General features: G+C 44.5%; 1 protein-coding gene and 1 long non-coding RNA gene across 17 annotated transcripts in view; one reads left to right on the plus strand and one right to left on the minus strand.

The window, feature by feature from the left end:
• Positions 1-16,522: 16,522 nt before the first annotated feature.
• On the minus strand, positions 16,523-18,184 carry LOC140607140 (uncharacterized). 12 transcript variants are annotated; one of them, XR_012009285.1, is made up of 3 exons: positions 18,035-18,184; positions 16,813-17,351; positions 16,523-16,732 (listed from the first exon to the last, which is right to left on the minus strand). It is a non-coding gene; the product is annotated as an uncharacterized lncRNA (long non-coding RNA). The 12 variants fall into 12 exon arrangements; XR_012009290.1 differs by lacking the exon at positions 18,035-18,184 and adding an exon at positions 17,813-17,831 and having other exon boundaries at positions 16,813-17,295; XR_012009287.1 differs by lacking the exon at positions 18,035-18,184 and adding an exon at positions 17,813-17,828.
• TMEM94 (transmembrane protein 94) overlaps positions 17,272-24,494 on the plus strand; it is a 35,576-nt gene continuing 28,353 nt past the window's right edge. For 3 of the 5 annotated variants that reach the window (XM_072781541.1, XM_072781547.1, XM_072781549.1), the window contains exon 1: positions 17,272-17,429. The gene's annotated coding sequence lies outside the window, so the exon portion shown is untranslated. Of the gene's footprint in view, positions 17,430-17,991; positions 18,190-24,494 lie in introns of those variants that run through there. The other 2 variants (XM_072781550.1, XM_072781548.1) reach the window with 2 other exon arrangements.

Here is a 24,494-nt window from a genome sequence, read left to right on the forward strand (position 1 = left end):
AGTGAAGAACAGAAAGGAATCACACCCGATGGGTTGTGCTGGAGGAGCTGGGTGTTTGCTAGTGCCATTTACTGCAGAGGGGAGGAGTGAGAGAAGGATGTTGTTGCAGGGGAGAGGCCATGAGTTTGTTTTGGGTGTTTTAAGTTCGAGATGCTTATTAGACAATCCAGGTGGAGTTGTCAAGTAAGCAATTGGCTCAGGGCCTCCCGAGTTTAGGGGAGAGACTTAGACAGATATAAATGTGACAGTCGTCAGAATGAATCAGGTATTTAGGACCAGGGGCCTAGAGAAAGTCTGCAGTGGAGAAGAGAGGAGACCCTCCTCCTTCTGATACCCAGGGGCTGATCAGAGGAGGAGCCAGCATGGGGTGGAGGGTACAGGGAAGGGGTAAGCAGTGAGTGGGACAGGAACCAGAACAGAGTGGCGACCCAGAGGCCCACAGAGGGCAAGTCTTTCTAGGAGGGTGAGGAGTGGGCCAGGAGTACTGTTTATGTTTCAACAAGTGTGTCTGTCACCCCGAAGGGCCCCGACTGCGCACTGACAAAGAGCACTACTCTGCAGGAGGTTTGTGGCTTTCTTCAATGCTTCCCATTCTGTTCAACCCACGTAGCCCCCTCATGGTCCCTTCTGGTCTCTGGGTGGACTGGTTTGTGTTAGGGATTCTCCCACAGTCCGACTGGGGTGGTGCCTCATGGGACCGCACTGACTCTTGCCCTTGAATCCTCACTAAACCAACCACTCACACAAGCATCTATGCCTGCAGATGGCGCCACTGAGGAGCTGGGGAGGTGCAGGCATTTACACTGTAGAAAGAACTTCAAATTCCTACCGGGGTGGGGCGCCTGGGGGCCTCAGTCAGTTAAGGATCTGCCTTCCAGGTGGTCAGGATCTCAGAATCCAGGGTTCGAGCCCGGCATTGGGCTACCTGTTCAGCGGGGAGCCTGCTTCTCTCTCCCCCCTGCTTGTGCTCTCTCGTTGCCTCTCTCTCTATCGCAAATCAATCAATCAATCAATCAATAATTTGGAGGTAACAAAAAAAAAAACACAATAATTTGGAGCTGGACAAGAAAGAGAAGAAAGAGCAGAGAGGAAGGCTGAACGATGTGAGGGACATTGGAGACTGAACCGTGGAAACACCAGGGGACTTTCAGGAAAAAAAAATTTCCCTGGGAGGAAATTTATTTATTTATTTTCAAGATTTTATTTATTTATTTGAGAGGGAGAGAGAGAGAGAGAGAGAGCACAAGTGAGGTGAGGGGCAGAGGGAGAAGCAGACTCCCCCCCCCCCCCCTCCGCTGCTGAGCAGGGAGCCTGATGTAGGGGCTGGATCCCAGGACCCAGGGACCTGGACCCGGAGATAACCTGATCCAAAACCAAGAGTCAGATGGTCAACCGAGTGAGCCACCCAGGTGCCCCCCAGCTCCAAATTTTTGGTTCAGTTTCCAGTGGGCGTGATCTCTTACCGCTTTGGTGCTTGCACACCTAGGGGTTTGGGGCCTCGTCTTTCTTCAAAAGACTTACCGAGTCTTTTCCTAAACAGTGTCCTTCCTGTCATTTTCTGTGCCACTGTTAGGACACAAATGTGTGTGTAAACAACCGCTCTGATGATCCGGGAGGAACTAAAGGCAGGAGGGCGTGGTCTCTGCTCCCAGAGAGCGTCAATGTAGTTAATGAAATGGTATTTACACCCAAAGTGTGAAAATGAGTACGGGATGCCAGACAGAGAAGTCTGGAGTTGGTGTTTGGGGAATAAAGTGCTGGAGAAGGGTTCCTGAGGTTGGAGTGGGAGGTGAGGATGGCTGGCTGCCTCGCCAGCTGGCACCTGGACCCGTCTCTGCTGGCTTCCTGTCTCCATGGGCTCCCTTTCTAGTTTATTTTCCATTAATTTAGCTTTCTTCTCCCCAAACCTGACTGTCTTTTTAAAAAAGTTTTATTTATTTTATTTATTTTATTATTTTAAGTAAGCTCTACACCAGACATGAGGCTCAAACCCATGACCCTCAGATCAAGAGTCACATGTTCTGAGCGCCTGGGTGGCTCAGATGCTTTAGTGGCTGCCTTCAGCTCAGGGCGTGATCTCCGGGTCCTGGGATGAAGCCCTCTCCCTCCCCATCTCCCCGTGCCCGGCCCCCTCCACCCTCACTTGTGCTCTCTCTCAAATAAATAAATAAATAAATAAATAAATAAATAAATAAATAAAATCGTAAAAAAAAAAAAAAAAAAGAGGGGTTGCTTGGTTGGCTCAGTTGGTTAAGCGTCTGCCTTTTAGCTCAGGTCATGAGCCTGGGGTCCTGGGATCGAGCCCTGCATCAGGTTCCCTGCTCAGTAGGGAGAACCTGCTTCTCCTTCTCCTTTTGCTGCTCCCCCTGCTTGTGCTCTCTCTCTGTCAAATAAATAAATAAAATCTACATGTGGCTGTCCGATTTTCCCAACACCATTTGTTGAGGGGATTATCTTTTTTTCCCATTACATTTTCTTTCCTATTTTGTCAAAGATTAGTTGACCATACAGTTGAGGGTTCATTTTTGGGTTCTCTATTATGTTTCGTTGATATGCGTGTCTGTTTTTGTGCCAGTACCGTACTATCTTGATGCTTATAGCTTTGTAATATAGCTTGAAGTCTAGAATTGGGATGCCATCAGCTTTGGTTTTCTTTTTCAACATTCCTTTGGCTATTCAGGGTCTTTTCTGGTTCCATACAAATTTCAGGATTATTTTTTCCAGCTCCGTGAAATCAGTTGATGGTATTTAGATAGAGATTGCATTGAATATATAGATTGCTCTAGGTAGCCTAGACATTTTAATGATATTTGTTCTTCCAATACGTGAGGATAGAATATTTTTCCATTTCTTTGTGTCTTCTTCAATTTTTATTTCTTTTTGTTTTTTAAAAGATTTTATTTATTTATGAGAGAGAGAGAAAGAGAGAGAGAGAGGCAGAAACATAGGCAGAGGGAGAAGCAGGCTGCTTGCAGGGAGCCTGATGTAGGACTCGATCCCAGGACCCCCGGATTACCACCTGAGCCAAAGGCAGACACTCAACCATTGAACCGCCCCAGGTGTCCCTTCTTCAATTTCTTTCATGAGTGTTCTATAGTTTTCAGAATACAGATCCTTTGCCTCTTTAGTTAATTTTATTCCTAGGTATCTTATGGTTTTTGGTGCAATTGTAAATGAGATCAACTCCTTAATTTCTCTTTCTTCTGTCTCATTGTTAGTGTATAGAAATGCAATTGATTTCTTTGCATTGATTTTATATCCTGCCACTTTGCCAAATTCCTGTATGAGTTCTAGCAATTTTGGGGTGGAGTCTTTTGGATTTTTCACATACAGTATCATGTCATCTGTGAAGAGTGAGAGTTTGACTTCTTTGTCAGTTCGGATGCCTTTTATTTCTCTCTGTTGTCTGATTGCTGAGGCTAGGACTTCTAGTACTATGTTGAACAACAGTAGTGAGAGTGGACATCCCTGCCATGTTCCTGACCTTAGAAGAAAAGCTCTCAGTTTTTCCCCATTGAGAATGATATTTGTTGTGGGCTTTTTGTATATGGCTTTTATGATATTGAGGTATGTCCCCTCTTTTCCTACACTGTGAAGAGTTCTATTCAAGAAAGTTTGTTCTACTTTGTCAGATGTTTTTTCTGCATCTATCGAGAAGATCATATGGTTCTTGTCCTTTCTTTTACTAATGTAGTGTATCACATTAATTTGCAGATGTTGAACAACCCTGGCAGCCCAGGAATAAATCCCACTTGGTCGTGGTAAATAATCCTTTTAATGTACTGTTGGATCTTATTGGCTAGTATCTTGGTGAGAATTTTTGCGTTCATGTTTATCAAAGATATTGGTCTGTAATTCTCCATTTCGGTGGGGTCTTTGTCTGGTTTTGGGATCAAGGTAATGCTGGCCCCATAGAAAGAGTTTGGAAGTTTTCCTTCCATTTCTAATTTTTGAAATAGCTTCAGAAGAATAGGTATTAATTCTTCTTTAAATGTTTGGTAGAATTCACGGGATCCCTGGGTGGCGCAGCGGTTTGGCACCTGCCTTTGGCCCAGGGCACGATCCTGGAGACCCGGGATCGAGTCCCACGTCGGGCTCCCGGTGCATGGAGCCTGCTTCTCCCTCTGCCTGTGTCTCTGCCTCTCTGTCTCTCTCTGTGTGACTATCATGAATAAATAAATAAAATCTTTAAAAAAAAAATGTTTGGTAGAATTCTGCTGGGAAGCCATCTGGCCCTGGATTCTTGTTTGTTGGGAGATTTCTAATTACTGTTTCAATTTACTTGCTGGTTATGGGTCTGTTCAGGTTTTCTATTTCTTCCTGTCTCAGTTTTGGTAGCTTATACATTTCTAGGAATGTATCCATTTCTTCCAGATTGTTGACATATAGCTGCTCATAATATGTTTTTATAATTGTTTATGTTTCTTTGGTGTTGATTGTGATCGCTCTTCTTTCATTCATGATTTTATTTATTTGGGTCCTTTCTTTTTTCTTTTTGATAAGTCTACCCGGGGGTTTATTGATCTTATTAATTCTTTCAAAGAACACTGCTAGTTTCATTGATCTGTTCTACCATTCTTTTGGTTTCTATTTCATTGGTTTCTGCTCTAATCTTCATTAATTCTCTTCTCTTGCAGGGTTTAGGCTTTATTTGCTGTTCTTTCTCTAGTTCCTTTAAATGTAAGGTTAGGTTGTATATTTGAGACCTTTCTTGTTTCTTGAGAAAGGTTTATATTGCTATAAACTTCCCTCTTAGGACTGCCTTTGCTGCATCCCAAAGGTTTTAAACAGTTGTATTTTCATTTGTTTCCATGAAATTTAAAAATTCTTCTTTAGTTTCCTTCTTTAGTTTCATTCTTTAGTAGGTTGCTCTTTAACCTCCATGTATTTGAGTTCTTTCCAAATTTCCTCTTGTGATTGAGTTCCAGTTTCAAAGCATTGTGGTCTGAAAATATGCAGAGAATGATCCCAATCTTTTGGTACTGGCTGAAATCTGATTTCTGACCCAGTATGTGATCTCTTCTGGAGAATGTTCCATGTGCACTCAAGAAGAATGTGTATTCTTTTGCTTTAGGATGGAACACTCTGAATATATCTGTGAAGTCCATCTAGTCCAGTGTGTCAGTCAAAGCCCTTGTTTCCTTGTTGATCTCCTGCTTAGGTGATCTGTCCATTGCAGTGAGTGGGGTGTTAAAGTCCCCTACTATTATTATATTATTATCGATGTGTTTCTTTAATTTTTTTATTAATTGGCTGCTCACGTGTTAAGGGCTAAATATTTACAATTGTTAGGTCTTCCTGTTGGATACTCTTTAATTATAACACAGTGACCTTTTTCATCTCTTATTCCAGTCTTTATTTTTTTTAAAGATTTTATTTATTTATTCATGAGAGACACACAGAGAGAGGCAGAGACATAGGCAGAGGGAGAAGCAGGTTCCTTGAAGGGAGCCCGATGTGAATTCGATCCCAGGACCCCAGGATCATGCCCTGAGCCGAAGGCAGACACTCAACCACTGAGTCACCCAGGTGACTAAGATAAGAGGGCTTATTACGGTTTATTTATTTATTTATTTATTTATTTATTTATATTTTAAAGACTTTATTTATTCATGAGAGACAGAGAGAGAGAGAGAGAGAGAGAGAGAGAGAGAAAGGCAGAGACACAGGCAGAGGGAGAAGCAGGTTCCATGCAGGGAGCCTGACGTGGGACTCGATCCCGGGTCTCCAGGATCACGCCCTGGGCTGAAGGCAGCACTAAACCGCTGAGCCACCAGGGCTGCCTTATTACAGTTTAAAATCTAATATATCTGGTATAAGGATTATTACCCTAGCTTTCTTTTGATGTCAATTAGCATGGTAAATGGTTTTCCACCTCCTCACTTTCAATCTGGAGCTGTCTTTGGGCCTAAAATGAGTCTCTTGCAGACAGTATATCAATGAGTCTTGTTTTTTTATCCAATCTGATACCCTGTGTCTTTTGATTGGGGCATTTAGCCCATTTATATTCAGAGTAACTATTGAAAGATAGGAATTTAGTGCCACTGTGTTACCTGTAAAGTCACTGTAAAACATACAGATTTTAACTGTATAATTTGATGAGGTTTTTTTAAAGAGTTTATTTATTTACTTAGTAATCCCTACACCTAACGTGGGGCTGGAACTCAATGGCCGCAAGATCAAGAGTTGTACGCTCTACTGATTGTGCCAGCCAGGTGCCCCTGTAGTTTGATGGGTTTTGATAAATTATAAATCCATTAAATCACTTACTCTGATCAAGATATAGAACCTTTCCTTCATCCCCCTAAATATTCCTCATGCCTCTTTGAAATCAGTCCTCACGTCCACCACCACCCCGCCCCCCGCCCCATCCTTGTCCTAGAAGTTCATGTAAATGGAGTCTGTGTGTGATCTCTTATGTCTGACTTCTTCCCTTCAGCATACTGTTTTGGGATTCATTCATATTGTGATGGGTATTCAGTGGTGCATTTTTTTTGGTGTTGTGTGGTGTTCCCTTGTATGGATATGACACCATTTGTCCACCCATTCTCCTGCTAATGGTTGGGCTATTATCACCCCAAGATTTATGTATTTCAGATGCTCATGCTGTGTTGTAAAGTTGTGCGCCTTGTTTCTGGACCATCTTTTAGCAGGACAAACAAGTTTCAGAATTGCTTTTTCTCCATTTTTAAAAAAGATTTATTTATTTATGATAGGCATAGAGAGAGAGAGAGAGAGAGGCAGAGACACAAGCAGAGGGAGAAGCAGGCTCCATGCAGGGAGCCCGATGTGGGACTTGATCCCGGGACTTCAGGATCACACCCTGAGCTGAAAGCGGTGCTAAACTGCTGAGCCACCTGGACTGCCCTGTTCTCCATATTTTTTTTAATTTTTATTTATTTATGATAGTCACACAGAGAGAGAGAGAGAGAGAGAGAGGCAGAGACACAGGCAGAGAGAGAAGCAGGCTCCATGCACCAGGAGCCCAACGTGGGATTCGATCCCGGGTCTCCAGGATCGTGCCCTGGGCCAAAGGCAGGCGCCAAACCGCTGCACCACCCAGGGATCCCCTGTTCTCCATATTTTTAACATAGTTCTCCCTTGGACCATTTGAGTGACTCAAGGGGCTCAGGAAAAGGCCCTCCTCATCAGTGAGACATAACTCTGAGTTGTTGCAGATATTAAAAGAGCACCTTCTTCTAAAAATGTCACTCACAACTTAAAGGCAAAAGGCTTTTGAGAACCAAGGAGGCTGAGGGCAGTAGGAACTACCCAGGAAAGAATGGACAGCTCTGGGATGCCTGGCTGACTCTGGCTCAGTCAGTGGAGCACAAGACTCTTGATCTCGACGTTGTGGTTTCAAAACTCACATCGGTGTAGAGAGAAGTTAAAAATAAAACTTTAGAGGCACCTGGCTGGCTCTGTCAGTAGAGAATGAGACCCTTGATCTCAGGGTGGTGAATTTAAGCCTCATGTTGTAGCATGGAACCTACTTTAAGAAAAACATAGAAAAAATATTTTAAAAACCCAGAATCGGAAAAAACAAACAAACAAACAAACCCAGAATCGGGGTGCCTGGGTGGCTCAGTCAGTTAAGTGTCTGCCTTTGAGTCAGGTCATGATCCCAGGGTCCTGGGGTCGAGCCCCTCGTTGGACTCCTTGCTTAGCAGAGAGCCTGCATCTCCCTTTCCTCCCTGGCTCACGCTCTCTCTTGCTATCTCTGTGGCTATTTCTATCTCTCTCAAATAAATAAATAAAATCTTAAAAATAAATAAAATAAATAAAATACAAAGAATCAACAGCTCAAGTGATTTCACGGATCTTCAATTTCCAGTTCCTAGTATCCTAAATGCTTATCTATCTCCCTCCTTCCTCTGGGCCATTTCCTCATGGCTTCTTCCCCTGCTGTCTCCCTCCAACCCTGGTTTGGAAGCCCTGGTTTCTTTGTGAGGAAAATCTCCAACAGCCTCAAGATCTTCAAATTGATTCTCTTACTATCCCTTTCCTTGCCCTGAGGAGTGGCTTTCCCATAAAGAGACCACTTCTCCTGTAGCCTTTGAGCAGAGGTAGTATTTCTCTCAAACCCAAGTACCCTGGGATTGAGAAGCAGCAGCATGGTTTTCCCTGCTTTTGTGCCTGCTTCCAGACCATTTCCCTTTCTTCCTCCTGAAAATTCCCTTTTGGGGTGCATGCCATCTGGCCATAATCTGTGACCACACATGTTATAATTTGTTCAAAGTTCTACCATGACCCTCTATAGATACCCCACCCAATAGTTTAGCCTATTCTTTCTTTTGTTTTTTTTTAAAGATTTTATTTATTCATGAGAGACACAGAGAGGCAGACACAGGCAGAGGGAGAAGCAGGCTCCCTATGCAGGACTCGATCCCAGGAGCCCGGGATCACAACCTAAGTTGAAGGCAGATGCTCAACCACTGAGCCACCCAGGCACCCTAGCCTTTCTTTTTCTTTTTCCCCTTTAAAAAAATTGAGATATAATTGGCATATAACATTGGGTAAGTTTAAGGTGTGCCCACGCACACACAGCTTTGGAAATATTTCCTGAAATTGTATTACCAGAGAAAGAGAGAATCAAAACAGAGAGTTGATCATTTCATGGTCAGGTTGGCTAGCAAAGATATTGTAACAATACACATTGCAATAAGAAAATATACTGTATAAACATACAAGTTTCACCACAGCCTCAGCATTATTAAATTTTCTTATCTAATGAATAGGTGAAAAATGCACCTCTGTGTCAGTTTTATTTTATTTTTTATTTTTTAAAACGTTTTATTTATTTATTCATGGGAGACACAGGGAGAAGCAGACTCCTTGCAGGAGCCTGATGTGGGACTTGATCCCAGAATTCCAGGATTACACCCTGGGCCAAAGGCAGATGCTCAACCGCTGAGCCACCCAGGGATCCCTCTGTGTAAGTTTTAGTTTAATATTCTTTAATAGTGAGATTGAACCCTTTCCATAAAAAAAAAACCTTTTTAAAAAAAATATTTTATTTATTTGACAGAAAGAGAGCACAAGCAGGGGGAGTAGCAGGCAGAGGGAGAAGCAGGCTCCCTGATGAATAGGGAGCCCCATGTGGGGCTCGATCCCAGGACCCCGGGATCATGACCTGAGCCAAAGGCAGACGCTTAATCAACTGAGCTTTCCAGGCACCCCTCCCCCAAAAAACTTATTCCTAATATTTAATTTCTTCGTGTGTGAACTGTCTGCTTATGTCCTTTGATTCTTTGGATATCCTTCCAAAGAGCCTGGAAGTGCTGGAACTTTGGCACAATAGAGATACTCAGCCATTGGCAGGATATGGATCCCAACACCGATTTTTGGCAAAGGACTCTAAATCTGATTGCAGTGTTCAGTTGAATTGAAAGAATATCAGCTCAGGGATCTTCAACGATCACCATTTTATCCTACCACCTTTATTTTTCCTTTATTTTTTTTTTTAAAGATTCTATTTATTCATTCATGACAGACACACAGAGAGAGGCAGAGACACAGGCAGAGGGAGAAGCAGGCTCCATGCAGGGAGCCCGTCGTGGGACTTGATCCGAGGTCTCCAGGATCACGCCCTGGGCTGAAGGTGGCGCTAAACCGCTGGGCCACTGGGGCTGCCCTATTTTTCCTTTTTCAAGATTTTATTTGAGGCACACCTGGGTGGCTCAGTTGGTTAAGCGTCTGCCTTGGGCTTGGCTTGAGTGGTGATCCCAAGGTCCTAGTATTGAGGCCCATGTTGGGCTCCCTACTCAGCAAGGAGCCTGCTTCTTCCTCTCCCTCTCTCTCTGCCCCTCCCCCTGCCTGTGCTCTCTTTCTTTCTCTTAAATAAATAAATAAAATGTTTTTTTAAAAAAAGATTTTGAGAGAGAGTGAGGAAAAGGGAGAGGAACAGAGGGAGAGGGACAAGCAGACTCCACAGTGAGCAGGTAGGCTGATGCAGGGCTCGATCTCAGGGCTCTGAGATCAAGACCTGAGCTGAAATCAAGAATCAGATGCTCAACCAACTGAGCCACCCAGGAGCTCCTCATCCTTCTGACTTTAAACAGATGATTAGGTATAGAGGCTAGGGCTAGGAGAGGGATGCTCTAGTGCAGGGGCCAGAGCTTGTTCAAAACATGCATCAGTCCTATGGAGTTACTCAGGGTCTCTGATTCATGTCTCAGATCTGCATCCAGAAGAAGTGAAGTCTCATAACAGTCGAGTTTTCTGGATAATGCTATGTCCATGTTTTGCTCTAAATTGGCCATATAGAGGTATCTGTTGCTGAGCAGAAGTACCTTGCCATTAGAACTGACCCTATATGAGGTCCAGCATGTAGAAACCTGGAGTCATCCCTCCCTCTTTCTCCCCGGACCTTACATCCCATCCATCACTACCTTTTGCCTAGTCCACCTGCTAAATATCCCTTGAATACATCTACTTCTTGCCACTTGGGCTGCCGTCATCTCAGTACAGGGGCTATGTTGAGCAGATTATGGCCAAGCCTTCTCTCTGGGCTTCTGCAAGCTGCTCTTGCTTCTCTACAATCCATTTCCCACTCAGGAGTCAAAATGAGTATTTCTATAAGTGCCAAACAGACCCTGGTATTCTGTTGTTTAAAACCCTCCAAGAGAGGTGCCTGGCTGGCTCAGTGGGTAGAGCCAGCGATTCTTGATCTCAGGGTCTTAAGTTTGAGCCCCATGTTGAGTATAGAGGTTACTTACAAAAACAAAACAAAACCTTCTAAGAGCTTTTCAGTGCCCTCAGAATAGAGCCTCAATACTTGCAAGGTGTTGCAGAGGACCCCTCATGAGCTGCCCCACCCCCAACCCCCTACGCCCTGCTTCTGGCTTTGTCTCCACCACTCTGCTCTCCCCATCTCTGATCCACTCATGTGGGAATCTCCTTCAGTTCCTTGGTCTCATATCTTCCTTCCTCAGGGCCTTTACACATGCCCTCTCTCCTTGCAGGGCTTATTTCATTCCCTTTGTCTGGCTAATTTTTTTTTTAAAGATTTTATTTATTCAAAAATAAAATAAAATTAAATTAAATTAAAAAAAGATTTTATTTATTAATTTGAGGGAGAGACAAAGAAATCACAAGTAGGGGGAATAGCAGAGGGAAAAGCAGACTCCCCAGTGAGCTGTGGGACTCGAGCCCAAGACCCTGGGATCATGACCTGAGCCGAAGGCAGATGCTTAACTGTCTGAGCCACCCAGATGCCCCTGTCTGGCCACCTTGTAATCATTCTTCAGATTTCAGCTTAAATGTTACTTCTTCAGGAAAGCCTACCCCAGCCACCCAAGAACTCCAGGATTCCACTAAAGATGCTTGTTTGCACACTTCTTCTTTTTAAAAAGATTTTATTTATTCATGAAAGACACAAAAAGAGGCAGAGATATAGGCAGTGGCAGTAGCAGGATCCCTGCGGGGAGCCCAGTGTGGGACTTGATCCCAGAACCTTGGGATCACGACCTGAGCCAAAGGCAGATGCTCAGCCACTGAGCCACCCAGGTACCCCTTGCACACTTCTGATGTAATTATGTATTTGTTTAATGCCTTGTCTCCTCCATTAGAATATTAGTGGCGTGAGGATGGGGATCCTCTCAGTTTTGTTCACTGCTGTATGCCCAGCATCCAGTCCTGGGCCTGGCGCATACAAGGGGCTCAGTAAACATGTGCTGACCAATTGGCAGGTAGGCCAACATAGTATGACGTTGTTGGTCAGTTCCAGAGGTATTTATTCCAGGCTGATTTTACAACATTTGAAACATGTTTCTTAAAGTCATTCTACATGGACAGATTCAGTTATATCTCTCAAATACTCCACGGGGCCCCAAAACAAATGAAGCAGTGGTTGTCTGTTGGCTGGAGCTAAGGTGAAGTCAGTAGGTGTTATACACTGGCTAGTATAACAGAGACATTACACTGAGGAAGGAGAGGGAGCTTCTTTATGGCAGATCCATGAGCCATCTGGCAGAGGAACATCACATTTAGTGTGAGAGGGCCTCCCCTTCTTCTTCTCTTTTCCCTCTACTATCCCTCTCTTTTTGTTTTCAGGAGAGACCTATGAGTGTTTATGAGAGACCTATGAGAGACCTATGAGAAGTTGGGGGAAAAGAGCTGATGGAAAAGAAGTAACAGAAGATGCTACAGAAAGGGGATAACTGGACCCTAGTTCATTTATTCAATAAACATTAGACATCTATGGTGTGCTAGGTACTTTGTTAATCAATAGTGACACAAAGATGAATAAGACACAGTCCTTGGACTCTGAGGGACTCACAGAAAGAGAAATGACACATAAACAGGTAATGCTATTAACTATATAGCGCCTATAGATAGATATGTCCAGTGTCTATAGAGAATCCTATACAAGGGAGGCACCTGGGTGGCTCAGTGGTTGAGCGCCTGCCTTTGGCTCAGGTCATGATCCTGGGATCATGGGATCGAGTCCCGCATCAGGATCCTCGCAGGAGAAGCCTGCTTCTCCCTTTATGTCTCTGCCTTTCTCTTTGTGTCTCTCATGAATAAATAAAATCTTAAGAAAAAAAAAAAAAAGGAAATGTAAGTTGGCATCCAAAAATAATCCCAAAGCAACTTCAAATCTTTTTGTAGTCTCAAGAAAAATGCCGAAGGGGGGGGAAATTACATGAATGATTTATAAGAAACCTTCTTAAAATCCCATTGTTCATTTCTCTTTCCCTTCTCCTGTCTGTTGAGGATTCTATCTCTACCTGCTAGGTTCCCCGATCACTGATCATCATACAATATCAGAATAATAGGGAAAAGGTATTTCACCTATTCACCCAAGGAATTTCTCCCCCTGCCCTAAAGCTTCTCTCTCCTGTTGCTCCAAACTTCCTCCACCTCTTCTTGAATCCATACCATCTTGACTCTTCTCCTTGCTTCCTTCCATGCTCTTTTATTTGAGAACGAGATCATGAATAAGCATTAGTGGGGGGGAAGGACAGAAGGAGAGGGAGAAGCAGACTCTCAGCTGAGCAAGGATCCCGATGCAGCAGATGCAGCGATGCTGGGCTCCATCCCAGGACCCTGAGATCATGACCCTAGCTTAAGGCAGAACTTAACTAACCCACCCAGGTGCCCCACTCCTGTGCTCTTTTAAAACCCATCTGCTCTCACCAGCTGGTAATTCCTCATCCTACCCAAAGTAAACTAAATCACTCAAGACTCTGCCCTTCTCAGGCCTACCTTTCCCCTATTATTCCAATGATCTGGGAACCTAACAGGCACAGAATCTTCCTTAACAAGTAAGAGGAGAGAAGGAGACTGTAGATATTCACAGATTATTATTACTATTCCTATTATTATTTATGATATGATAGGTCTTTATTGTAATTTAAAAAAAATATTGTATTTAAGTAATCCTTACACCCAGTGTGGGGCTTGAACTCATAGCCCTGAGATCAAGAGTCACATGCTCAGGATGCCTGGGTGGCTTAATGTTTGGGCATCAGCCTTCGGCTCAGGGCATGATCCCAGAATCTGGGATTGAATTCCACATCGGGCTCCTTGCATGAGGCCTGCTTCTCCCTCTGCCTATGTCTCTGCCTCTCTATGTCTTTCATGAATAAATAAAGTCTTTTTAAAAAGTCACATGCTCTACTGACTTAGCCAGCCAGGTGTCTAGGTGTTCCAATTTTATTGTAATTTTATTTATTTATTTATTTATTTATTTATTTATTTATTTATTTATTTATTTATAAAAAGATTTTGAGAGAGTGTGCATAAGCAGCAGAGGGAGAGAGACAAGCAGACTCTCTGTTGAGGGGGGAGCCTGATTCAGGGCTTGATCCCAGGATCCCAAGATCATGACCTGAGCAGAAGGCAGATGCTCAACTGACTGAGCCACCCAGGCACCCTTTTTATTTTTATTTTTTATTTTTATTTTTTTCCCCTTTTTATTTTTTTTTATTTTTTATTTTTTTTAAATTTTATTTATTTATGATAGTCACAGAGAGAGAGAGAGAGAGAGAGAGAGGCAGAAACATAGGCAGAGGGAGAAGCAGGCTCCATGCACCGGGAGCCCGACGTGGGATTCGATCTCGGGTCTCCAGGATCGCGCCCTGGGCCAAAGGCAGGCGCCAAATCACTGCGCCACCCTGGGATCCCCCCCCTTTTTATTTTTAAAAAATAATTTGGGACACCTGCATGGCTCAGTGGTTTAGCGTCTGCTTTTGGCTCAGGTTTCCCAGGGTCCTGGGATCAAGTCCCACATCAAGGTTCCCCACAGGAAGCCTGCTTCTTCCTCTGCCTATGTCTCTGCCTTTCTCTGTGTCTCTCATGGAATAAATAAAATCTTCTAAAAAATTGTAAAAATTAAAAAGTAATTAATTTGAGAAGGCAGGGAGGGGCAGAGGGAGAGAGAGAGAGAGGGAAATCTCAAGCAGAATCTGTGTGGAGCCCAGAGCCTGACATGGAGCTTGAGCCCACGACTCCGAGATCATGACCTGAGCTGAAATCAGGAGTCTGGATGCTCAATCAACTGAACCACTTAGGTGTCCCTTAAATTGAAGAATATATAGTTGACGGTAATGCATTATTATCTTCCTGTCAAAGACAGAAAACAATGTGTTAAGTGAAGTGATAGTTATCTGAGGCAAACGGAGAGGATGAGAGAGGATGAGAGAGAGTTATCCAGGAAGACAGGAGTTGAGAGGCATTTCAGTCCCAGGGAACAGGACAAGCTGAGTCCTAGGGATGGGATATAGCATGTGAGGCTGGGGTAGGGGAAGGGACTAAGAATACAGATGGAGAAAGGAAGAGGGATTTCTCTTTTTTGGAGGAATGTTGAAAAAAAGAAATAGTAGATGAGGAATATCCACTGGAAGGCTTTGGTTTCCACATAAAGCTTTTTTTTTTCCTTAAGATTTATTTGAGAGAGAGAGAGAGAGAGAGAGAGAACCTCAAGCAGACTCCCCCTTGAAAGCAGAGCCTGATTTGGGCTCGATTCCACAATGCTGAGATCATGACCTGAGTCGAAATCAAGAGTTGGCTGTTTAACCAACTGAGCCACCCAGGCACCCCTCACATCAAGGTTATTTTGATATGGAGACAGATGAGGCTCCAGAAAAATGAAGGATTGGTACAGGTGCCTGGTATTGCTAGATAGACATCAAGACATGGCCACAGGGATCTCAGAGATGCAAAAAGTCTTGCCAGGGTGAACTTAGACTGGGTACACTGGCATGTTTTGGCTTGATTTTTTTTTAATCACTTAAAAAATTTTATGTGACAGAGAGAGAGAGAGAGAGAGCGCGCACACAAGCAGGGGGAGGGCCAGAGGGAGAGGGAGAAGCAGACTCCCTGTTGAGCAGGGAGCCTGATGCAGGACTCCATCCCAGGACCATCCCAGGATCATGACCTAAGCCAAAGGCAGACACTTAGCCAACTGAGCGACCCAGGACCACCCCCCTCGCGTTTTAGCTTTATTCGATTTACTTCTTCAGCAAAGTTTTATGACTTTGGTGATGGTCGGGGGGGTGAAGGATTGTAGCACAGCTCCTTAAACTGGTAGACACACAGTTTAAGTTTGAGTGATATTCATAAAACCTGGTGGAGCAGAGAAACAAGAGCAGCCAGAGATGACTTGAGGTACAAGGTGGAGCAGGGCAGGATGACTATGATACATTTGTTGGCCACATAAACCTTCTGAGATGAAGTAGAACGACATAAGGCACAGGCGATTGGCTAGATCGGTTCAACAAACATTTACCGGGTGCAGGTTCTGAGTAAGGTGCTGTGGGGGCTGCCAGGATAAGACAGCTGCCTTTTGGGAGCTCCAGGTCTTACAAAAATAATATTTTACAAAGCATTACTTCCGTAAAGGCGGCAACAGAAACACAGCACTAGAGAGTGAGAATTTCAATGACTCAAAGTCAGGGACGGCTTTGGGGCAGGGAGCATTAGAGGTGAATTTTCAGGATGGGCGTGTATTTGAAGGTTGGCTTTATTGGTAGGAAGGAATCTTCAAAGGGTAGGGAACCTCTTGGGAAAAAGAGCAGAGGTGGGAGGGTCCCAGATGCATTTAGAGGATGGCGAATCTATGCAGCTGCAGGAATAGTTTGGCCTGTGGGGAATTAGTCTGGAAACATATGTCTGAGTTGATTTATAAGGGGCCTTGAATGTCAGGAAGAGAGACACAGAGATCTCCCTGTATAGAGAGGTATCTATTTGCAAAAGATAAACTGCAGGGGATCCCTGGGTGGTGCAGCGGTTTAGTGCCTGCCTTTGGCCCAGGGCGCGATCCTGGAGACCCGGGATTGAATCCCACATCGGGCTCCTGGTGCATGGAGCCTGCTTCTCCCTCTGCCTGTGTCTCTGCCCCTCTCTCTCTCTGTGTGACTATCATAAATAAATAAAAATTAAAAAAAAAAAAAAAAGATAAACTGCAGAAGATTGTTGTGTGCAGAAAGGTAACATGATGTTTTAAGCCAGGGCTAGAACAGTTGAAACATATAAAAGCAGATACCAAAATATCTTCTTGTTCAGCTGAGAAGAGAGATTTTAATTATATAATTAAATTTATTAATGGGGGAAGGGGGCTCTTACTTCCCAAGGCCAGCCATGACCCTCTTTTAATTTTATAAACAGAGAAGCAAAACACAAAAAAACAAGTCTCCAGACTTCCATCTCTGGGAAAACTGAAGTAAATACTGACACAGGCTTGCTTTGTTTTCCCAAGAGAGCTCTCCCAGGCGATTTCTCTAATTATCTAAGAAAAAAAAAATTTTTTTTAAGCTTGTTTTTTCCCTTTAGGGTACAGCTGAGCTGAAGGGAAAACTGAAGTCTTGCCTTAGGTTCTCCAGTTTTGGTTCGGTTGCAGTATTAGTCTCCGAGGGACTGTCTCCGAGGTCTCTAAGCCAGGTGTCTCTAGGCATTTGCTCACAGCAACAAGAGGGGAGCTTAGAAGAAATAGCAGATCCTGGCGTTCTACGAAAGGGCTGATTTTAAAAAAGAAAAAAAGGCGGCTTGGGTGTGGCTCTATCTTTTTAGGATATACATAGGAAAAGTAATTGAGGTGGAAGCCGTGCCCTCGCCTCTGGTCAGGACCTCTGGACCTGAAAGCGCCAGAGCCACACACCCACAAGTGGACAGCGGGTCCCTCCTCTCCCGCCGGCATCACTCGGCCTTTAATTCCGCCAGGCTCCCAGAGGGACTGTTTCAGCTACAGTCTAGCGCGCTCCGCAGCCAATAAGAAACCAGGACTCTCCGCCCGTCTCGGGTTTTCACCAATCGGCGTCCAGCACTTTGGCCTGCTAGCGGCGCCTCGGTTGTCTGAGAAGGGAGGCAAGCCCCCTTAGAGTTGCCAGCACCGGACATGGCCGCGGCCCCTGGAGGAGGGGACGCGAAGTGAGGAGGGGGCAGGGAGGGAAGAGGACGCGGGCGAGGAGGACAGCCCCCCGGCCCCGGTAAGTACCAGGAGGCCGGTGGCCCGAGGCAAGGGGAGCAGGGAAGCAAGGGGGCGTGGGGCTCGGCCTTCCACGCCCTCTGGATTCTTGACCAGGGAGAGAGGAGTCTGGGGTCTGCACCCAAGAAATGGCCTCGGGGGATCTCTTCGGAGGCGGAGCCCGGGGACCGGCTCTTGCCTCCAGCTCCTGGCCGCTTCCCTTTCCCGGGTGCTCACACTTGCCCTCGGCCCTGGCACGGCCCCTTGGGGGTCCCGCGTCCGATGGGAGCCTCCTGCCAACAATGAATCCCGGCCCCAGGGTGGAGGTGTCTGGGCCCCGGCTCAGGGGGCTGCGGTGTATTGACGGGCCCCTGGGGACCCGCGCCCCCAGCCCCCGGTTCAGACCGTTGTCCCCCCTGCGCGCGCTCTCAGCTGCCACCTGGGCCCTCGTGCTGACCACGTCCGAGTCCAGGTGGATGGAGCCCGAGGGCCTTGACCCCGAGCGGCCCGGTGACCCTGCAGTTGGAGCGTGCCCTGCCTTTTTTTTTTTTTCCTTCTTTTTTCTTTCCGTCTTTACAGAAGCGTTTAAAGACTCCTTAGAAGCAACCATAGGAACATAATACTTGCCATCCTGCAAACCGACTGCTGTGCTTGCCGCCGCGCCCTCCTTCCCCTGCCGCACACCCCTGAAGTCCAGCCTCGCAGTCCCTCGCGTGCGCGGTGGGAGCCCCTGCCGGGTGCCCGGTGCCAAGTGCCAGGGAAACCCTGCCCTTCTTTCATTGGTGTGGAACCACGGGCTGCACTTTGGCGTGTTCCTTGATTTGGTCACGTGCTGCCACATCCCACCCTCTCTTCCGAGTTTTTGTGTGGCTCCAGGGGAAAAAAGGAGGGAGGTTTGCACTGAGCCTGTTTTCCTGCAAGCCTGTGATTTTTGCATCAGAGGAGCTGATGGTTTTCTCCTGCTTTGTCCAACACACTCCGCTTTAGCGACGTACTTTGGCTATTCCCTGGGTACTCTTAGACACTCTAGGACGGTGGAAGTGGGGAGGGAGGAGTTTTAACGCTTTAACTTTACAAATGTGGAGAGTAACTTTTGGGAGAGGCAAAGGGGCAGGGGCAGGGTCACCTGGAGCCAGGACTGGCACTCTGAAGTCTAAGAGTCTGAAGTTCTTTATCCACCAGACCAGTTGTCTGCTAGGTGTGATTGAGAAATAGTTCCTTAACTTTTCTGAGCTTCTTGCAGAGTAATTGCTTGCCTTAGAGATAGTATGTGGATGATCTCTATCTATAGGTATATATGGCATGAGCACCAGCACTAGATTCTTTTTTTTTTTTAAGGATTTTATTTATTTATTCAGGAGAGACACAGAGAGAAAGGCAGAGACTTAGGCAGAGGGAGAAGCAGATTCCCCGTGGAGAGCCTGATGCAGGACTCGATCCATGGACCCCGGGATCATGCCCTGAGCCAAAGGCAGAGGCTCAACCGCTGAGCCACCCACTTACTAGGCCACCCACTTACTAAGTTCATAATACATTTTTGCATTCATTATTTGTAAGTAACCAACAGGTAGTTCCCTGGCTGATTTCTTGTATTAATATTTATTGTAGTCTTTATAAATATTTTGAGGTGAAATGACTTCAGTGATTCTTAGCTGAGAGGGCAGGAAAGGATGGAGTCAGAGCAAGGTAGGCTGTCTGTTTTTTGGGAGAACAATTGTAGTGTTATTAATGGGGATGTGTTTTGTGTAAGAACAGTGTAGAGGCAGAAAACACTTGAGAACCACAGAAGAAAGAAGAAATATCCCTATGGTATGTCTTCATGGTAATCTTGGCAAAAGAATGGCCGATCTTAGTATTCTAACAGGTAGTTTTATTTATTTATTTTTTAAGCAATGGCACAAGTCAGGTTCATCATCTAGAATAATAAAAATGTTCCACGGAGTAAAAAAGTTTGAAAATCACTCTAAAGATCAGAACACATCAGAACATAGCCTATTATTAACCCTGGAACAGGGGCAGCATGTTCAAATAAAATCCACAAATTCTCTGAAGTCTTATTTTAGCTGCTGTGTTAGCTCTAACTTCCTTGTTCACTGGTTCTTTGTGTTAGAACTTCAAATAGAGAAACTGGTGGGTACCGTGGAATAGTTCCTAGACCAGGGAGGTGAAGTATAAACCATCCCCTTGATAATCAGCCGTCAAATAATTGAGAGTTAACTGCCCTTGAACTCCCCCCACCAGCCTTACCCTGTCCCTTGTTTGTGGTGACCCGACATCAGAAGATTAGATGGAGAGAGCCAGGGTTGGGCAGTGAAATGGAGGAAAACAGAAAGCCCTTCACATTTCTATTTTGAGAAGTTGCTAGGGAGTGCCAGCTCCAAGTGTTGAGAATCAGCCTTTTGGAAAGCTTAACTCCTGCCCAACTAATGAGAAGTGAAGGTCACGATCCTTTGGTTCTTCCTCAATGCTCTTTCCCTAATGTTGAGCTTGGGAAACAATTTCTGTAGAGAGGGGGAGGAGTGCTAATGTAAATACTACCTACACTTGAGGCTTTATTGAACCTTACCTGGTGAGTCCAGTATGAACTCTTATAAACCTCCCCAGTTGGAAAGACACAAAGACTCTAAATCCATTCCTGATGTTCAAGTGAGAAGTTTCTAGGTCATGGTTGGCACTTCTCCACTCCTACATGTGTGTCAATATTTATCTTGTTATTGTGTCAGTGTTGTTTCCTTGAGAGTGTCTTTCTTTACCTAAAAGATAGCCTCCTTTAAAAATATTGTTTGAAAAAAAAATGTTGTTTGAACCCTGGTTTCTAAGCCTGGATTTGTGTCCAGTAGCACAGGTGAACTCAAGGGTAAGCCAAAGCTGTAGCGGGAATGTTCTTCTGCCGGAACTGACCCGCCAACCAGAATGTGTGGTTTGGTGATCAGGGGTTTGTGTAATAATAAGCTTTGCTTGTGGCTGCTGAGATGGTAGTAAACAGTATTGGTCACATGGTATGGCAAGTAGGGTAAGGGCCAGATTTAGACCCGCCAAGATGCCTGCCTCAAGCTGGGCACATCTCACACTGATTGCTTTGGGCTTCCCTAGTTCCAGAGACCCATGTGGTGGGGGAACCAGGGGTGCTCAAGGGATGGAGACCCTTTCAAGGGGTTACAGTGGCCTTTGGGAAACCAGAAACCTCAGTATAGTTATATGAACCTAGTTTTCTTAATTTCAGGATCCTTTTGAGAAAGAGATTTGTGATAGGAATATTCCTTCATAGAAAGGCGAACAGCAAAATACTGGGAAATACTTGGAAAGGATATACACTAGAGAGAATATCAAAGGTGTGTTTAAAAGAGCATATATATCTTTAAAGGGAAGAGTATTGCTTTGTAACATAAGCCAGAGCTAATTGCAAAATCAGAGTCAGAAGTTAGTGATTTTTTGGTTATCATGGTAAAATATACATAACATAAAATTGACCATTTGAACCAATTCAGTAGCATGAAGTGCATTGACACTGTTGTGCAAACATCCCCACCATCCATCTCCAGAACTTCTTCATCTGCCCAAATTAAAATTCTGTCCTCCTTAGCACTAACTCCTCATGTCCCCTCCTGCCCCCAGTGTCCGGCGATCACCATTCTCCTTGCTGTCTGTAGGAGTTTGCTTACGCCAGGAACGTCAAATAAGAGGAATCATCATATAGCATTTGTCCTTAGTGTAAGGTCACTAGAGTTTATCCATGTCGTAGCATATGATAGACTATTCTTACTTTTTTAAGGCTCAGTAATATTCCATTGTATGTGTAGATCACATTTGACTTACCCATTCATCTGTTGATGGACACTTGGCTTGCACCCACCTTTTGGCTACCGTGAATAGTGCTGCTAGGTACTTGAGTATACAAATACTTGTTGGAGTCTCTGTTTTCACTTCTTTGGGGCATATATCCAGAATTATTGCTAATTTTCCAAATTTTCACATGGTTTGAAAATCAAAAGGTATAAATATATGTACAGTCAGATTCCTCCCCTCTGACTCTTGTCCACAGCCACTCCGTTCCAACTTAATAATTTTTTCTTTTGTGAGCTGTGCTTTTGGTACTTAAGAAATCTAAGCCAAAGTCACAAAGATTTTCTCCTATCTTATAATTTTACATTAGGTATCAGATCCATTTTTGTGTATAGTGCAGGCTGTATTTCCAAGTTCTTCTTTTCTCTTAATCTGAATGTTCCAATTTTTCCAGTGCAGTGTGTTGAAAAGACTACCTTTCTCCACTTTTGCAGACTTCTCAAAAAATCAATTGACCATATATATCTGGATCTATTTTTGGATATTCTATTACCAGGTCAATACCACATTGCCTTAATTACTGTGGCTTTAAAAACCTTGAAGTCTGGTGGTGAAAGCCTTCCAAACTTTGTTCTCTTGGGGTCTAACGTGAACGTCTCTTGTTACAAGTGGAACTGAGCATCTTTTCATGTGCAGAAGCTACTGGATTTCTTGATCTCTTTTGTCTCTCAGGGTTAGAAGACATCATAAAAGGTTATCTTTTATTTGCTACCTGATGTATTATTATCTTCATAATTTTCCAGCCTCTGCTTGGATCCCTCTGATGCTGGGGAATTCATTGTCTCTCAGGGAAGCCTGTTCCTTTAAAAAAAAAAAAAAAGATTTTATTTATTTATTCATGAGAGACACACAGAGAGAGGCAGAGACATAGACAGAGGGAGAAGCAGGGGCTCTGTGCAGGGAGCCCGATGTGGGACTCGTTCCCAGGACTCCGGAATCACGACCTGAGCTGAAGGCAGACGCTCAACTACTGAGCCACCCAGGAGTCCCTGTTCCATTTTTTTGTTTTGTTTTCTTCTTTTTTAATTTGTTCCATTTTTTATGCAGTTCTAATTATATAAAAGATACCACTCATGTTGAGTCCCCCCCCCAACACCCCCTCAGAGTAGGTCATTGATAAAAATATTGATTAGGACACTACCAAGGATAGAACCCTGAGGCTTGTTATTAAAAACCTACCCACAACTGAACATCAGTCCATCAGTTAGTACCCTTTGGGCACAGCTACTCAACTCAATACCAGTCCACCCCATTGTGTTTTCGGTGTTTTGGTTATGGTTAGAATATAAGTGCAGCTAATGAAGGTTGTGTTGGAAGGAATTAGAAGGACAGTCAATTCCTCAGCTTGCCCTCAACCTGAATCTTGGGCACCTACTTAGCTCTTTGTGAGCTGGTTCTGAACTTGGCAGCAGGAAGCATCCATCCCTTTGTTTCCATGGCTACTATGCTGCCTTTGTCTAGATACTCATCCTGGCAAACCAAGATTATAATTTTCATCTACTTCTTCTGTAATTTCTTTCCCTTCCCTCCTTTTTTTTAAAGATTTATTTATTTGTTCATGAGAGACACACACAGAGAGAGGCAGAGACATAGGCAGAGGGAGAAGCAGGCTCCACTCAGAGAGCCTGATGTGGGACTCAATCTCGGATCCTGGGATCACGTCCTGAGCCGAAGACAGACACCCAGCCATTGAGCCACCCAGGGATCCCCTTCCTTCCCTTTCTGATCCATTCTCTACCCTCTCAAAATACTGGGACCCGCTCAGAACCTTCAGTGACTCCCCAGGGTTATTTTGGTTTGGCGTTTATGCACCTGTGCATTTTGGCCCCTGATTCCCTGCTCAATATAGTCCTTTATTTCTTCTCTCTTTCTTAGATCCTCTGCTCTAATTGAACAGATCGGATCACCATTTTTCTTTCCCCCTCCCCTGCTTTTTTAGTATGTCCCACACCCAGCATGGAGCCCAACAGGGCTTGTACTCACGACCCTGAGATCAAAATCTGAGCTGAGATCAAGAGTGGGACACTTAACCTACTACTGAGCCACCCACCACCCCAGATCACCATATTTCTAAAGGGCTCCATGCTTTTCTTCCTTGATGCCTTTGTTGAGACTTCTAGTTCTTGCTTGGATTGTTCTCACTCTTCTCATTCTTTTTTTTTTTTTTTTTTTTAAGATTTTATTTATTTATTCATGAGAGACACACAGAGAGAGAGAGAGAGAGAGAGGCAGAGACATAGGCAGAGGGAGAAGCAGGCTCCATGCAGGGAGCCTGACATGGGACTCGATCCCAGGTCTCCAGGACTCGATCCCGGGTCTCCAGGATCACACCCTGGGCTGAAGGCGGCGGCACTAAACCGCTGAGCCTCTCGGGGCTGCCCACTCTTCTCATTCTTAAGCTTTCCTAAGTGCACTGCTTGAGCCTTGGCTTCTTTTTATTATTTTTAAAAGAGTTTATTTATTTATTTAGAATGTGAGCTGGGGGGAAGCAGAAGGAGAGGGAGAAAAAATCTAAAGCAGATTCCATGGTGAACATGGAGCCTGAAGCTGGGCTCGATCCCACAATCCTGAGATCATGACCTGAACCAAAATCAAGAGTCAGCTAGCTGCTCAACCAACTGAGCCATGCAGGTGCCCTGGGCCTTGGCTTCTTTCAGCAAGGGATTCCTGGCCCCCACACCCCTGTTTCAATTCTCATTTGGTATTTCAACGCCAACTTAAATATCAGTTATATTTTCTCAGAATATTCAAAGCCTGGCTGTATTATAAATCCCTGTTGTGAAGGGACCATATCTTATACTTTTGTGAAAATAAGACTATTCCTTACATTGAGTAAATACGTACAGTTATTACACACAGTAGGCACTGGATAAATGTTTCCTTCATCAACCCTTCTCTTTTATTTATTTATTTAGTTAGTTAGTTATTTAGTTAGTTAGTTTTAAAGATTCTATTTATTTGACAGAGAGCTAGAGAGAGCCAGAGAGCACAAGCAGGGGGAATACCAGAGGGAGAAGGAGAAGCAGGCTCCCCACTGAGCAGATAGTCCAGTTGGGGATGTGGGACTCAATTCCAGGACCCTGGGATCATGACCTGAGCCAAAGGCAGATGCTTAACTGAATGAGCCACCCAGGCACCCAACCGTTTTCCTTCATATCCACCAAACTTTGCATGTGCTAGACATTTTAGAGGTTGGTAGAGCTAATTTAGTTGGAACTTAGATCCCACCTTACTTTTTAGAAAT

Source organism: Canis lupus, chromosome 16 (assembly GCF_048164855.1).
Source record: "Canis lupus baileyi chromosome 16, mCanLup2.hap1, whole genome shotgun sequence".
Classification (NCBI taxonomy): domain Eukaryota; kingdom Metazoa; phylum Chordata; class Mammalia; order Carnivora; family Canidae; genus Canis; species Canis lupus.